Genomic DNA, 14,608 nt, shown 5'->3' with positions numbered 1-14,608 from the left:
CGATAGGAGTCCGTTTGTTGCTGGATTGAGTCATCCTGTTCATCGATCCTCTTCCTGCTCCTGTGATGTTTGTGTCCACCTCTTCATAGGGGCCCTTTTCATCTGCTTTTTCTTTCGTCTTGTCGCGATTCATTGTGCCATGTCCTAAAAAATTCACCAATCTGCTCGAGTCACAGGAGGTGTCGTCTGTGGACTCTGACCCGGCAGATGTAAAGCCAAATCTAGCTGAATCCATATCTTGTCTTCTTCTCATCATCCATTTGTTACGTCTCGGTTTCCTCATCTCGTGGTTTCCTTTAGTGGTCTGCCACCCATATATGCGGCCTCTTTCATAATCTTCCAAGCCTCTGAACCACTTAGTCCTCTTAACTGTTTCTATATCTCCCTTGCATTTCTGTAGAGATCACAAGAAAGTATAACCAGATAGTGCCTCAGGATCGTCATTCAGTGAAAAACGACACAATTCTAATCCTCCAAAGGGGGAAGAGCTGCGGAAATAATTGGGGTCTCTCATAAGAGAGTGGTCCCAAAGAAATACAATAGAAAATGGCTATTAGCAAGGAACAAAACTTTTCTGCGCTCGATGAATGGTACGTTTCCACAAATAGTGGTTGTCAAGAACGTATAGGAGTTACACTTACTGGGGAGGAGGGGGGTATGATGACCATAAGCCCCTTCCTTGAAGTGATGTCTCCTTTTTTCTCCAGAAAGACGTTTCGAAGCGTTAAAGAGAGTAATAACACTTTTTATTTCTAATGTTCGCTAAAAACGGGCAACGCGTTTCTGTGCTCACTGGCACCTTTCTCAAGCCATAATTAAGTAATACAATCGTTACATATATATAGTATAAGATCACTTACATTGTAAGTTGCTGGTGTCTCCCGGTGGTGGCGGCCATATTGGGGGCGTGTTTGAATTTGCCAACGTCATATCACGCTAGTCACGTGATCGGCGTTTGACGTTTCCACCGTAGAAAGGCATACAAGGTGTCAGACACGCCTCTAGTGATACCTTGTATGCCTTTCTACGGTGGAAACGTCAAACGCAGAAAAGTTTTGTTCCTTGCTAATAGCTATTTTCTATTGTATTTCTGTAGGGAAGTTTCCCCCTTCTTAATAACACATCCCTAATCATCCAATGAGGTCTTCAATTTTATTTGATCCTCAATTTCCTTGATGCAGGTGAAACACCCGGCAGCTTCAACTTGCAAAAACTCCACATTTAATAACATAATGTCCAGTGAGAATCTATTGGAAATGTTCTCAAATTTCTGGCAAAACACAGAGTTCTCAGGCAATAGTGTTGGTCTCAAGTGAGATCGTAATCCACGCGGAATGCGCTTTACTTTATAATACTCAGATAATGTGACCATATGTAAATTCAATGAAATATAACATTTCTTTTCATTCTCCCATTTGCGTTGTAGCCCCTCCAAAGAGGGAGTGCTCAAAAACGTACTGTCAAAGCTGGTGCCCGCAAGTATTCTGGCTGTATCGGCATCTGAAAACCATGATGTTTGGGAGGTTCTCGGAGCACCATCATCCAGGTTCATGTCATCCATATCGTCAAGACAATAGGTGCACGCTGACCTAGATCAGAAACGTCCAATATTTATAGAAGGGTGTCAGCAGCACACTTTCAGTCCATTCAGGGCTGGACAGATGTATGCAAAGCCACCATGTTAGATCTTGATCCAAAAAAGATCCAGGTTCCTCTGTTAGTAATGAAATGGTGGTGACAGCATATACGGTGCTAAAAAAGTATTTCCTTTATCCCTCAAAGCGTAAAAGATACAACGTTTCGACAAGAAGTCTTTTTCAAGTATAAACCACAATCAATACATAGACATTTATATACAAATAACACATAATAAGACAACAAATCAGAGCACAAAATTCTAGTGTACCCACCTCCATATCTAACAACATCTGCGTGAGGAATTGTCATGGCGCGTCACCACCGGAAGCTAGCGGTTTGACAGGACTTGCTTTGAGGAACGACCCCTAGCTACTGATTTGCTGAATTATTCCCCGCCGTACAGTCCACTGGGGACTGCACAAAATGTTCTGCAGCCTCCTCTCCATGCCATGTGGCCTCCCGTTCCGCCGGCGCATGCTGCAGCCAGGAGCGCTGTCACAGGGTCTGCTGACCCATGTCTCGAATACCGTCATGTGTGATACTGTCTGCTGACCTGTCTATCTAATCTCATCATATGTGATGCTGTCTGCTGACTTGTAACTAATTCCGTCATGTGTGTTACTGTCTGCTGACCCGTGTCTGGAATACCGTCATATGTGATACTGTCTGCTGACCTGTGTCTGGAATACCGTCATATGTGATACTGTCTGCTGACCTGTGTCTCGAATACCGTCATATGTGATACTGTCTGCTGACCTGTGTCTCGAATACCGTCATATGTGATACTGTCTGCTGACCTGTGTATCTAATCTCCTCATGCATGATACTGTTTGTTTACCTGTGTATCTTATCTCATTATATGGTATACTGTCTGCTGACCTGTGTATCTAAATCCTGTCACGTATGATACTGCCTGCTGGGTTATGTATCTAAATCCTATCCTGTATTATACTGCTTGCTGAGTTGTGTCTCTAATCCTACCATGCATGATACTGTCTGCTGACCTGTGTATCCAATCCTGTCATGAGTGATAGTGTCTGCTAAATGGTGTATCTACGTCCTATACTGTGTGATACTGTCTGCTGAGTTATGTGTAGTGGCCCAGTACATGCTTTCCTGGCCCCCTCCATAATGTCATACATGTATGTCTTATGTAGATGCGCTGTGCAAAACTGTCTTGTCATTCTGTTATGTGTATTGCACAGTTGCAGCAAGTGAGAGGTTAAGGCCCCCTGTCCACAACTGTGAATTTGCCGGTGGTAAATCGCCGCCGAATCATGCAGGCTGAAGCTTTCCATAGCTGCTATGGAAAGCGCCGGCCCCGTGTTCACGAGCGGAGAATCATTGCGATTCTTCGCTCGCAGCGGGTAATTTGCAGCATGCTGCGAATTGCCCCGATTCTCCGCGGTCAGCCTATCTATGAGATTAGGCTGACCGGTGGAGATTCGTGTGCGGCTCCTGCTCTTGGGCGGCGGCTCCCACAGCGGAGATCTGCCGCGGGACTTGTCAACACCCGTGGACAGTCTGCCTAAGTGTTTGCAAAGCCTGGAGACTGTTTGTAAATGTATCAATTTATGTCCTGTCATGTGGTATGAGAGAGGTTATAAAAGTGAGTGCTTGAGAGCGAAAAAGGGGGCGGCATGGGGGCACCTTCAACTCTCATCCAGTGAAGATGGAAGAAGAGGAGAGAATCCACCAAGTGTGTGTTGGTATTCTTGTATTATGTCGCCCCCGAAAGTTAGAGGTGGCGACATAATACAGGAGTTTGACGTCTAGTCACGCCCCCAGCTTCTGATTGGCTGGGGGCGTGTGTGGCCTTAGGAGGGGAAGCAGTGAAGGCATCAGCGGCAGAATGACAGCCAGCGGTGGCAGCCAAAGCAGAGGGAGCAGTGGCAAGAGGAGACGCAGCGGCTGTGGCTGGAGAAGAGGCTGCGGCTTCGGCACATGCAGCAGCATGAGGACAGGGCGCAGCGGCGTTGGCACCAAAACTGGGAGTGCCAGCGGCAGGAGCAGAGCCGCTGGCAGACGCTGGAGGAAGCGGCGGCGGAGGAAGCACGAAAGCAGGATATGGAGCGCCAGCAGCAGGAGCAGAGCCACTGGCAGCAAACGCTGGGGGAAGCATGAAAGCAGGACACAGAGCACCGGCGGCAGGAGCAGAGCCGCTGACAGTGGACGCTGCAGGAGAGGTCAGAGTCTGCATTTAATTTTACACTTCAATTTACCGGGCCTGGAGGGTTAGGGTGAGGGTTTATTTTCATATGAGATTTACATATAATGTAACCCTTACAGGAAAATGAACCATTACCCTCCAGCCTAGGCAAACATCCATGCCGAAGCTGCTGCTAGCTGCCTTCAGAAATTTGCCAATCGGGAGCGAGGGGCCTGACAGGGGCATTCCTCCTGTCAAACCCCTAGTTTCCGGTAGCGTCAAGATACAATAATACCATGTGTTTCCAGAATGAAGAGAGAGGGAGCAGTAAGTGAGCTCATCTTTCCAAGGCCTAGTGCAGAGGTACTCTGGCAATTGTTTCACACCCGAGCGTCCTGTAGTCTGGGTCTGCTGGGTGGAGGTACTCTAGCCTATCTAATGCCTGCACTTTCCAAATCTGTAAATTGTACCTTATGTATTGCTGACGTTTCTTTCAAGTAAAGTTATTCCAGGTCCTGACCATTCCTAGGGACCTTAGGTACTATATCCCTGTCTGTGGCTAATTTATTTCTCCACCGATGTTCATGCCGGTGGCCACCAGAATGTTGACGTCACCCGTGACAACCTCATCACCTGTTTTACCCATTATTGGGCAGCCCCGTGACGGGGTGTCCAGAAGATGACCAGCAATGCCCTGGCCAAGGCTATGTGCGTCCCTCCGGGAGGGAGCGTGGTAAGTGCCACTGTAACATGCCAGCATTTTGCCCTCGCAGCTCCTCAGCGTATGCCATGTGTTCAGGGTCACCCTAGGGGGCGCTGCATATGCATCTAATCCGGTTGTGCAGGATACTGTCTGCTGACCTGTGTATCTAAATCTGTTATGTGTGATACTGTCTGCTGAGCAGCTGTTCCATGTGATAGGTCTCTATGGGACCGCCAGAGGTAGCAGCGTACAAGCACTTCACTATCTCCAACAGTTTCAATACTCAGATTTGAATGAAATGCTATTCTGACCATGGCTTTATTCACCCTGAGACACCCGAAAAAAACCTCCTGTTTTGTGATTGGTGGGGATCCCAGCGGTTGGACTGATTAGATACTTATCACTTACCCTGTGGAGAGGGAATACATGTCTTTAGAGGGAAAACTCCTTTAAAGAAGTTGTTCCACAAAAATAACTTATTCCCTATCTACAGGGTAAGTGATAAGAATCTAATCAGTAGGGGTCCATTCACAAGAATGGGGGTGAATGGAGTGGCGGTGCACATGCATGACACATGACCACCACTTTATTCACTTCTATGAAAGTTAAGAAGATAGGTACTGCAGGCAATTTACTTCAATGGGAACTTTGCCTGTAATACCAAGCCTGACCACTGCATTGGGAACAGAGCTGTCTGCTTCCTGCAGAAATCAGCTCAGTGCACTAGCCTGGCGAACAGTTTAACAGTGAGGATCCCACAATCTACTATTGATGGCTTGTCCTGAGGATAGGCCATCCATGACTTGTAAATGGACAACCCCTTTACATTTAGCATGATCTGTGTAAATCCACATGCAGTGAGCTCCGCCTAGTGGCTATAACTATAGGTTGGGATGCAGGAGAAGCAGTGAATGGCCCCTGTTCACACGGGCTCCATGATAGTTATGGGTTCAGCCTGTATGGATGTTGCACCCCTGCCCATATAATGCGCCCCCAGAACCGTACAGCGCTGCTCTCACCGCACTTGTCAGGCCGGTCGGGATCTATCAGCAGTCACAGGCCTTTGGGATTTTATCTTAATCCCTTTTGTACATGGAGACGGATGTGTGTGGATAACGCTGACTTCTTGTCTCACTGAACACGTCCGGGCGGCAGAGGTGATGAGCGGCATCCTCTGTCTGGGATCAGCAGACCACATCTAATCTGGACTTACAGATGAATGTTCCCAGAGATGTCGGTGAGTAATGAGTTCGTCAGGAGAAAAGCTTCTGCAAGTCTCGTCAAAAGTTGGAAAAACTTAGTATACGGAAAGCCGCAGCAGAAATCTGTGACACACAGTGACAATGGATCGCAGACCTTATGAACGTGAACATGATGGATTTAGGTCACCTAAGGTTCAGTCCTGGAATCGGTGATGTCCCTTTCATCAGCGTACTAGCTTCCTTCCTCGCTCCCTCCTCTGTAGGTTCCCCCTTGTATTTGGGTAAGGCTCTGTGGTGAATAAATGCGCACAATTATTACATGTATATGCTAAAATGTCAGCCTAGGGTAACACATGTAATACAGGGGTCATGTTATAATGGCGCAGCAGCAAACAGATGAAGGCAACATAAATTTGCCGCACACTATAAGTCTTAACTGTACACGTATATATCAACTTTTGCTCCGTAGGATGGGGCTATATCTTCACATGCTGAAAATAAAACGGCAGGGTCTAATGTCCACAAGGACACAGTCTCTTAGGTTTTCGGCAGTGGCACTCGTTCAAAGGCCTTGACTTCTTGTCAGCTGCTCTCTGTGGCACACATGGTAGTCCATCTCCTGGGCATGTGCTCTCTGGCTAGACCTTGGACCTTGCCGTTTGCAAGGACAGCACTGTCTCAGGGTGTACACAACAATGCCTCCATATCTCTCCGGCATTCTGCACCATGTCCCACGGCACCATGCTCTCTCCAGCTGCCGCACCCATTGGACCACCCTGATCTGTATGGACCCAGACACTATGGTGAAATAGTAGCCGAAATCCAACACGATACCAGGGACATAGGAAATGAAGATTTATTTAATGTCGACATTAATGAGTCTAGGAGACATAAAGGTTCTCAAATCCAGACTGACTTGTGACATCACAACAGATTCTTAAATACTAGGTAGGCAGTCTTATTAGAAGCTGATGCTTATTGGTTCATCTTATCACTTATACTAGTTACATGTACAGAAAGTACAAATCACAGAAGATCCCTTAAAACTTATAATATTTTATTTTAATATTTTAAAAAACATACACACATTGGGCTCGATCATCAACTGATGAAAGGACAAGGATAAGACAACGGATAAAACACACGTGCTCATATAGATCAGAGTGTGACCGTGCACGAGAAGTTTCAGATCGCAACTGAGTTCATGCAAATGTGATGTAACTGCGTGAATCTCAGATTGCAAATGACTTCCCGAGGGGTCGATATTTTAATTGTTTCACATATATAGCTGGGGTGACTAAGGGGTGGTTATTTTGATATCACGTCTCTCCACCATATATAGCTGAGGTGACTGAGATGTAGTTATTATGAGATCACGTCTCACCACTATATTTCATCCTGGTCTATTTGTTGATTTTATTGAGCACTTTTATTTATATTTAGATTGGTTCAACTTGATGGAATAGTCAATTAATCAACGACTAGATCAATTCCGGATTCAAGGTATAGGGTTCGATGCATTTCTGTCGGACCTTCGACTTTTCAAGAACCGTATGGTCAGTGAGCTAAAATATGTTGATATGTCTGTCAATATCGACCCCTCAGGAAGTCATTTGCAATCTGAGATTCACGCAGTTACAACACATTTGCATGAACTCAGTTGCGATCTGAAACTTCTCGTGCACGGTCACACTCTGATCTATATGAGCTCGTGTGTTTTATCCGTTGTCTTGTCCTTGTCCTTTCATCAGTTGATGATCGAGCCCAATGTGTGTATGTTTTTTAAAATATTAAAATAAAATATTATAAGTTTTAAGGGATCTTCTGTGATTTGGGCTTTTACACTAATTAGTTCCCTCTGCCTCTGTGATTCATGTACAGAAAGTAGTGGTAGGCAGAGCTAAGGGGGGCAGCAGGGGGGGATCATCGCTGCATCCCAACATCTAGTTTACACTTTAGATACTGTCGGGGGTCCTTCCAAGGGGGACCAGATGCTAATGTTGCCTAGGTCCAAATTGGTATAAGCAATCAACGAGTGCTCGGAGAAGACACGCTGACCAGACAGAGTGTGATCAAAATGGCTTCTAGTTAGAGATGAGCGAGCACCAAAATGCTCGGGTGCTCGTTACTCAAGACGAATTTTTCACGATGCTCGAGGGTTCGTTTCGAGTAACGAACCCCATTGAAGTCAATGGGCGACTCGAGCATTTTTGTATATCGCCGATGCTCGCTAAGGTTTTCATTTGTGAAAATCGGGGCAATTCAAGAAAGTGATGGGAACGACACAGAAACGGATAGGGCAGGCGAGGGGCTACATGTTGGGCTGCATCTCAAGTTCACAGGTCCCACTATTAAGCCACAATAGCGGCAAGAGTGGCCCCCCCCCCCCTCCCAACAACTTTTACTTCTGAAAAGCCCTCATTAGCATGGCATACCTTAGCTAAGCACCACACTACCTCCAACAAAGCACAATCACTGCCTGCATGACACTCCGCTGCCACTTCTCCTGGGTTACATGATGCCAATTCCCCCCCCCCCACGACCCAGTGTCCACAGCGCACACCAAACTGTCCCTGCCCAGCCTTCAGCTGCCCTCATGCCACGCCACACTCATGTCTATTTATAAGTGCGTCTGCCACAGGAAAAGCAGGCACACACAGCAGAGGGTTGGCACGGCTAGGCAGCGACCCTCTTTAAAAGGGGCGGGGCGATAGCCCACAATGCTGTACAGAAGCAATGAGAAATCCAATCCTGTGCCACCTCCATCTGGAGCTGCACACGTGGGCATAGCAATGGGGAACCTATGTGCCACACACTATTCATTCTGTCAAGGTGTCTGCATGCCCCAGTCAGACCGCGGTTTTTTATAAATAGTCGCAGGCAGGTACAACTCCGCAATGGGAATTCCGTGTGCACCCACAGCATGGGTGGCTCCCTGGAACCCACCGGCGGTACATAAATATATCCCATTGCATTGCCCAACACAGCTGAGGTAGTAATGTCATGTTTAATGCAGGTGGGCTTCGGTCCACACTGCATGCCCCAGTCAGACTGGGGTTCTTTAGAAGTGGAAACAGATGCATTTACAACTCCCTGTGGACCCACAGCATGGGTGGGTGCCAGGAAGCTACCGGCGGTACATAAATATATCCCATTGCATTGCCCAACACAGCTGAGGTAGTAATGTCATGTTTAATGCAGGTGGGCTTCGGCCCACACTGCATGCCCCAGTCAGACTGGGGTTCTTTAGAAGTGGAAACAGATGCATTTACAACTCCCTGTGGACCCACAGCATGGGTGGCTCCCTGGAACCCACCGGCGGTACATAAATATATCCCATTGCATTGCCCAACACAGCGGATGTAACGTCAGCTGTAATGCAGGTGGGCTAAAAATTCATTTGATTACACTGTAGGCGAGGGCCCACAAAAATTGCTGTATCAACAGTACTAATGTACATCAGAAAAATTGGCCATGGCCAACCAAGAGGGCAGGTGAAACCCATTAATCGCTTTGGTTAATGTGGCTTAATTGGTAACTAGGCCAGGAGGCAGCCCAGTTAAAATAAAAATTGGTGGAGGTGAAAGTTTCAACGCTTTAATGAGCATTGAAACGTATAAAAATTGTTTATAAAAATTATATGACTGAGCCTTGTGGGCCTAAGAAAAATTGCCCGTTCGGCGTGATTATGTGAGGTTTCAGGAGGAGGAGCAGGAGGAGGAGGAGGAATATTATACACAGATTGATGAAGCAAAAAGGTCCCCGTTTTTGATGGGGATACAGAATGATGCTTCCATCCGCGGGTGCAGCCTACCTATTACTTAGGTATCGCTGCTGTCCGCTGGTGCAGAAGAGAAGTCTGGGGAAATCCAGGCTTTGTTCATCTTGATGAGTGTTAGCCTGTCGGCACTGTCGGTTGACAGGCGGGTACGCTTATCTGTGATGATTCCCCCAGCCGCACTAAACACCCTCTCTGACAAGACGCTAGCCGCAGGACAAGCAAGCACCTCCAGGGCATACAGCGCGAGTTCAGGCCACGTGTCCAGCTTCGACACCCAGTAGTTGTAGGGGGCAGAGGCGTCACGGAGGACGGTCGTGCGATCGGCTACGTACTCCCTCACCATCCTTTTACAGTGCTCCCGCCGACTCAGCCGTGACTGGGGAGCGGTGACACAGTCTTGCTGGGGAGCCATAAGGCTGTCAAGGGCCTTAAAGAGTGTTGGCCTGCCTGTGCTGTACATGCTGCCTGATCTCCGCGCCTCCCCTGCTACCTGGCCCTCGGAACTGCGCCTTCGGCCACTAGCGCTGTCGTATGGGAATTTTACCATCAGTTTGTCCGCCAGGGTCCTGTGGTATAGCAACACTCTCGAACCCCTTTCCTCTTCGGGTATAAGAGTGGAAAGGTTCTCCTTATACCGTGGGTCGAGCAGTGTGTACACCCAGTAATCCGTAGTGGCCAGAATGCGTGTAACACGAGGGTCGCGAGAAAGGCATCCTAACATGAAGTCAGCCATGTGTGCCAGGGTACCTGTACGCAACACATGGCTGTCCTCACTAGGAAGATCACTTTCAGAATCCTCCTCCTCCTCCTCCTCCTCAGGCCATACACGCTGAAAGGATGACAGGCCAGCAGCATGGGTACCCTCACCAGTGGGCCAAGCTGTGTCTTCCCCCTCCTCCTCATCTTCCTCCTCCTCCTCCTCCTCCTCACCGCGCTGAGATATAGACAGGAGGGTGCTCTGACTATCCAGCGACATACTGTCTTTCCCCGGCTCTGTTTCCGAGTGCAAAGCGTCTGCCTTTATGCTTTGCAGGGAACTTCTCAAGAGGCATAAAAGAGGAATGGTGAAGCTAATGATTGCAGCATCGCCGCTCACCACCTGGGTAGATTCCTCAAAGTTTCGAAGGACCTGGCAGATGTCTGCCAACCAGGCCCACTCTTCTGAAAATAATTGAGGAGGCTGACTGCCACTGCGCCGCCCATGTTGGAGTTGGTATTCCACTATAGCTCTACGCTGCTCATAGAGCCTGGCCAACATGTGGAGCGTAGAGTTCCACCGTGTGGGCACGTCACACAGCAGTCGGTGCACTGGCAGATTAAACCGATGTTGCAACGTGCGCAGGGTGGCAGCGTCCGTGTGGGACTTGCGGAAATGTGCGTAGAGCCGGCGCACCTTTCCGAGCAGGTCTGACAAGCGTGGGTAGCTTTTCAGAAAGTGCTGAACCACCAAATTAAAGACGTGGGCCAGGCATGGCACGTGCGTGAGGCTGCCGAGCTGCAGAGCCGCCACCAGGTTACGGCCGTTGTCACACGACCATGCCCGGTTGGAGGCTCAGCGGCGCAAGCCAGCGGTCGGTCTGCTCTGTCAGACCCTGCAGCAGTTCGTGGGCCGTGTGCCTCCTATCTCCTAAGCTGAGTAGTTTCAGCACGGCCTGCTGACGCTTGCCCACCGCTGTGCTGCCACGACGCGCGACACCGACTGCTGCCGACGTGCTGCTGCTGCTGACACATCTTGATTGCGAGACAGAGGTTGCGTTGGAGGAGGAGGAGGAGGAGGAGGGTGGTTTAGTGGAGGAAGCATACACCGCCGCAGATACCACCACCGAGCTGTGGCCCGCAATTCTGGGGGTGGGTAGGACGTGAGCGGTCCCAGGCTCTGACTCTGTCCCAGCCTCCACTAAATTCACCCAATGTGCCGTCAGGGAGATATAGTGGCCCTGCCCGCCTGTGCTTGTCCACGTGTCCGTTGTTAAGTGGACCTTGGCAGTAACCGCGTTGGTGAGGGCGCGTACAATGTTGCGGGAGACGTGGTCGTGCAGGGCTGGGACGGCACATCGGGAAAAGTAGTGGCGACTGGGAACTGAGTAGCGCGGGGCAGCCGCCGCCATCATACTTTTGAAGGACTCCGTTTCCACAACCCTATACGGCAGCATCTCCAGGCTGATAAATTTGGCTACGTGCACGTTTAACGCTTGAGCGTGCGGGTGCGTGGCGGCGTACTTGCGCTTCCGCTCAAACACTTGCGCTAGCGACGGCTGGACGCTGCGCTGACGGACATTGCTGGATGGGGCCGAGGACAGCGGAGGTGAGGGTGTGGGTGCAGGCCAGGAGACGGTAGTGCCTGTGTCCTCAGAGGGGGGTTGGATCTCAGTGGCAGGTTGGGGCACAGGGGGAGAGGCAGCGGTGCAAACCGGAGGCGGTGAACGGCCTTCGTCCCACCTTGTGGGGTGCTTGGCCATCATATGTCTGCGCATGCTGGTGGTGGTGAGGCTGGTGGTGGTGGCTCCCCGGCTGATCTTGGCGCGACAAAGGTTGCACACCACTGTTCGTCGGTCGTCTGCACTCTCAGTGAAAAACTGCCAGACCTTTGAGCACCTCGGCCTCTGCAGGGTGGCATGGCGCGAGGGGGCGCTTTGGGAAACAGTTGGTGGATTATTCGGTCTGGCCCTGCCTCTACCCCTGGACACCGCACTGCCTCTTGCAACCTGCCCTGCTGCTGCCCTTGCCTCCCCCTCTGAAGACCTGTCCTCAGTAGGCATAGCAAACCAGGTGGGGTCAGTCACCTCATTGTCCTGCTGCTCTTCCTCCGAATCCTCGGTGCGCTCCTCCCTCGGACTTAATGCCCTTACTACTACCTCACTGATAGACAACTGTGTCTCATCGTCATCGGCCTCCTCACCCACTGAAAGGTCTTGAGACAGTTGCCGGAAGTCCCCAGCCTCATCCCCTGGACCCCGGGAACTTTGCAATGGTTGGGCATCAGTCACGATAAACTCCTCTGGTGGGAGAGGAACCACTGCTGCCCAATCTGAGCAGGGGCCCGAGAACAGTTCCTGGGAGTCTGCCCGCTCCTCAGAATGTCTCATTTTCATGGAGTGAGGAGGCTGGGAGGAAGGAGGAGCAGCAGCCAGAGGATTCTGAGTTGCAGCAGTGGACGGCGCAGAACTCTGGGTGGACGATGGGTTGCTGGAAGCACTTTCTGCCATCCACGACAGGACCTGCTCACACTGCTCATTTTCTAATAAGGGTCTACCGCGTGGACCCATTAAATGTGCTATGAATGTGGGGACGCCAGAAACGTGCCTCTCTCCTAATCCCACAGCAGTCGGGTGCGATGGATCAGGAGCTCGGCCTGTGCCCACACCCGGATTAGGGCCTCCACGTCCTCGGCCGCGCCCACGTCCTCTAGGCCTACCCCTACCCCTCAGCATGCTGTATTACCAGGAATGCAGAAACACAACACTGTAATTAAATGTGCCGCTTATTGGCCTGTGGTTGGAGGCTGAGTTCGCTTACGGAACGCCAGGAAATAATTTGCCGCAAGCCTGCTGTAACACTTAGCTGGCTGCGTATTTATTTCGAGAACTACTACCCCCAGCACACACGGACCCAGAACACTGAGCACAGTGACAGGCAGGCCAAATAGATTTATTTTCAAGATTTTTTTCCAAAGGACCACTGCGTATATTCAATCTATAATATATGTCTTCTGGCCCTGGACTGTGTGACGGAACTGCAGTGTTGCACTGTTATTAACTGCAACAGACCGGTGATTTCAGAGCCAGGAAATAATTTGGCGCAAGCCTGCTGTAACACTTAGGTGGCTGTGTATTTATTTGGAGAACTACTACCCCCAGCAGACACAGACCCAGAACACTGAGCAGAGTGACAGGCAGGCCAAATAGATTTTTTTCAAATATTTTTTTCAAAAGGACCTCTGCGTATATTCAAGCTATATATGTCTTCTGGCCCTGCCTACACAATTCTGTCCCTGATGTGTGTGTCACGGAACTGCAGTGTTGCACTGTTATTAACTGCAACAGACCGGTGATTTCAGAGCCAGGAAATAATTTGGCGCAAGCCTGCTGTAACACTTAGCTGGCTGCGTATTTATTTGGAGAACTACTACCCCCAGCAGACACAGACCCAGAACACTGAGCACAGTGACAGGCAGGCCAAATAGATTTTTTTCAAATATTTTTTTCTAAAGGACCACTGCGTATATTCAAGCTATATATGTCTTCTGTCCCTGCCTACACAATTCTGTCCCTGATGTGTGTGTCACGGAACTGCAGTGTTGCACTGTTATTAACTGCAACAGACCGGTGATTTCAGAGCCAGGAAATAATTTGGCGCAAGCCTGCTGTAACACTTAGCTGGCTGCGTATTTATTTGGAGAACTACTACCCCCAGCACACACGGACCCAGAACACTGAGCACAGTGACAGGCAGGCCAAATAGATTTTTTTTCAAGATTTTTTTCCAAAGGACCACTGCGTATATTCAATCTATAATAAATGTCTTCTGTCCCTGATGTGTGTGTGACGGAGCTGCAGTGTTGCACTGTTATTAACTGCAACAGACCGGTGATTTCAGAGCCAGGAAATAATTTGGCGCAAGCCTGCTGTAACACTTATTTGGCTGCGTATTTATTTGGAGAGCTACTACCCCCAGCACACACGGACCCAGAACACTGAGCAGAGTGACAGGCAGGCCAAATAGATTTTTTTCAAATATTTTTTTCAAAAGGACCACTGCGTATATTCAATCTATATATGTCTTCTGGCCCTGCCTACACAATTCTGTCCCTGATGTGTGTGTCACGGAACTGCAGTGTTGCACTGTTATTAACTGCAACAGACCAGTGATTTCAGAGCCAGGAAATAATTTGGCGCAAGCCTGCTGTAACACTTAGCTGGCTGCGTATTTATTTGGAGAACTACTACCCCCAGCAGACACAGACCCAGAACACTGAGCAGAGTGACAGGCAGGCCAAATAGATTTTTTTCAAATATTTTTTTCTAAAGGACCACTGCGTATATTCAAGCTATAATATATGTCTTCTGGCCCTGCCTACACAATTCTATCCCTGGAGTATTACTGCAGGGCGCAATGCTCTGCACGGCCGATATACC

The sequence above is a fragment of the Eleutherodactylus coqui genome, chromosome 9, assembly GCF_035609145.1.
Source record: "Eleutherodactylus coqui strain aEleCoq1 chromosome 9, aEleCoq1.hap1, whole genome shotgun sequence".
In the NCBI taxonomy this organism is placed as follows: domain Eukaryota; kingdom Metazoa; phylum Chordata; class Amphibia; order Anura; family Eleutherodactylidae; genus Eleutherodactylus; species Eleutherodactylus coqui.
Note: the sequence above shows the minus strand (reverse complement) of the source record.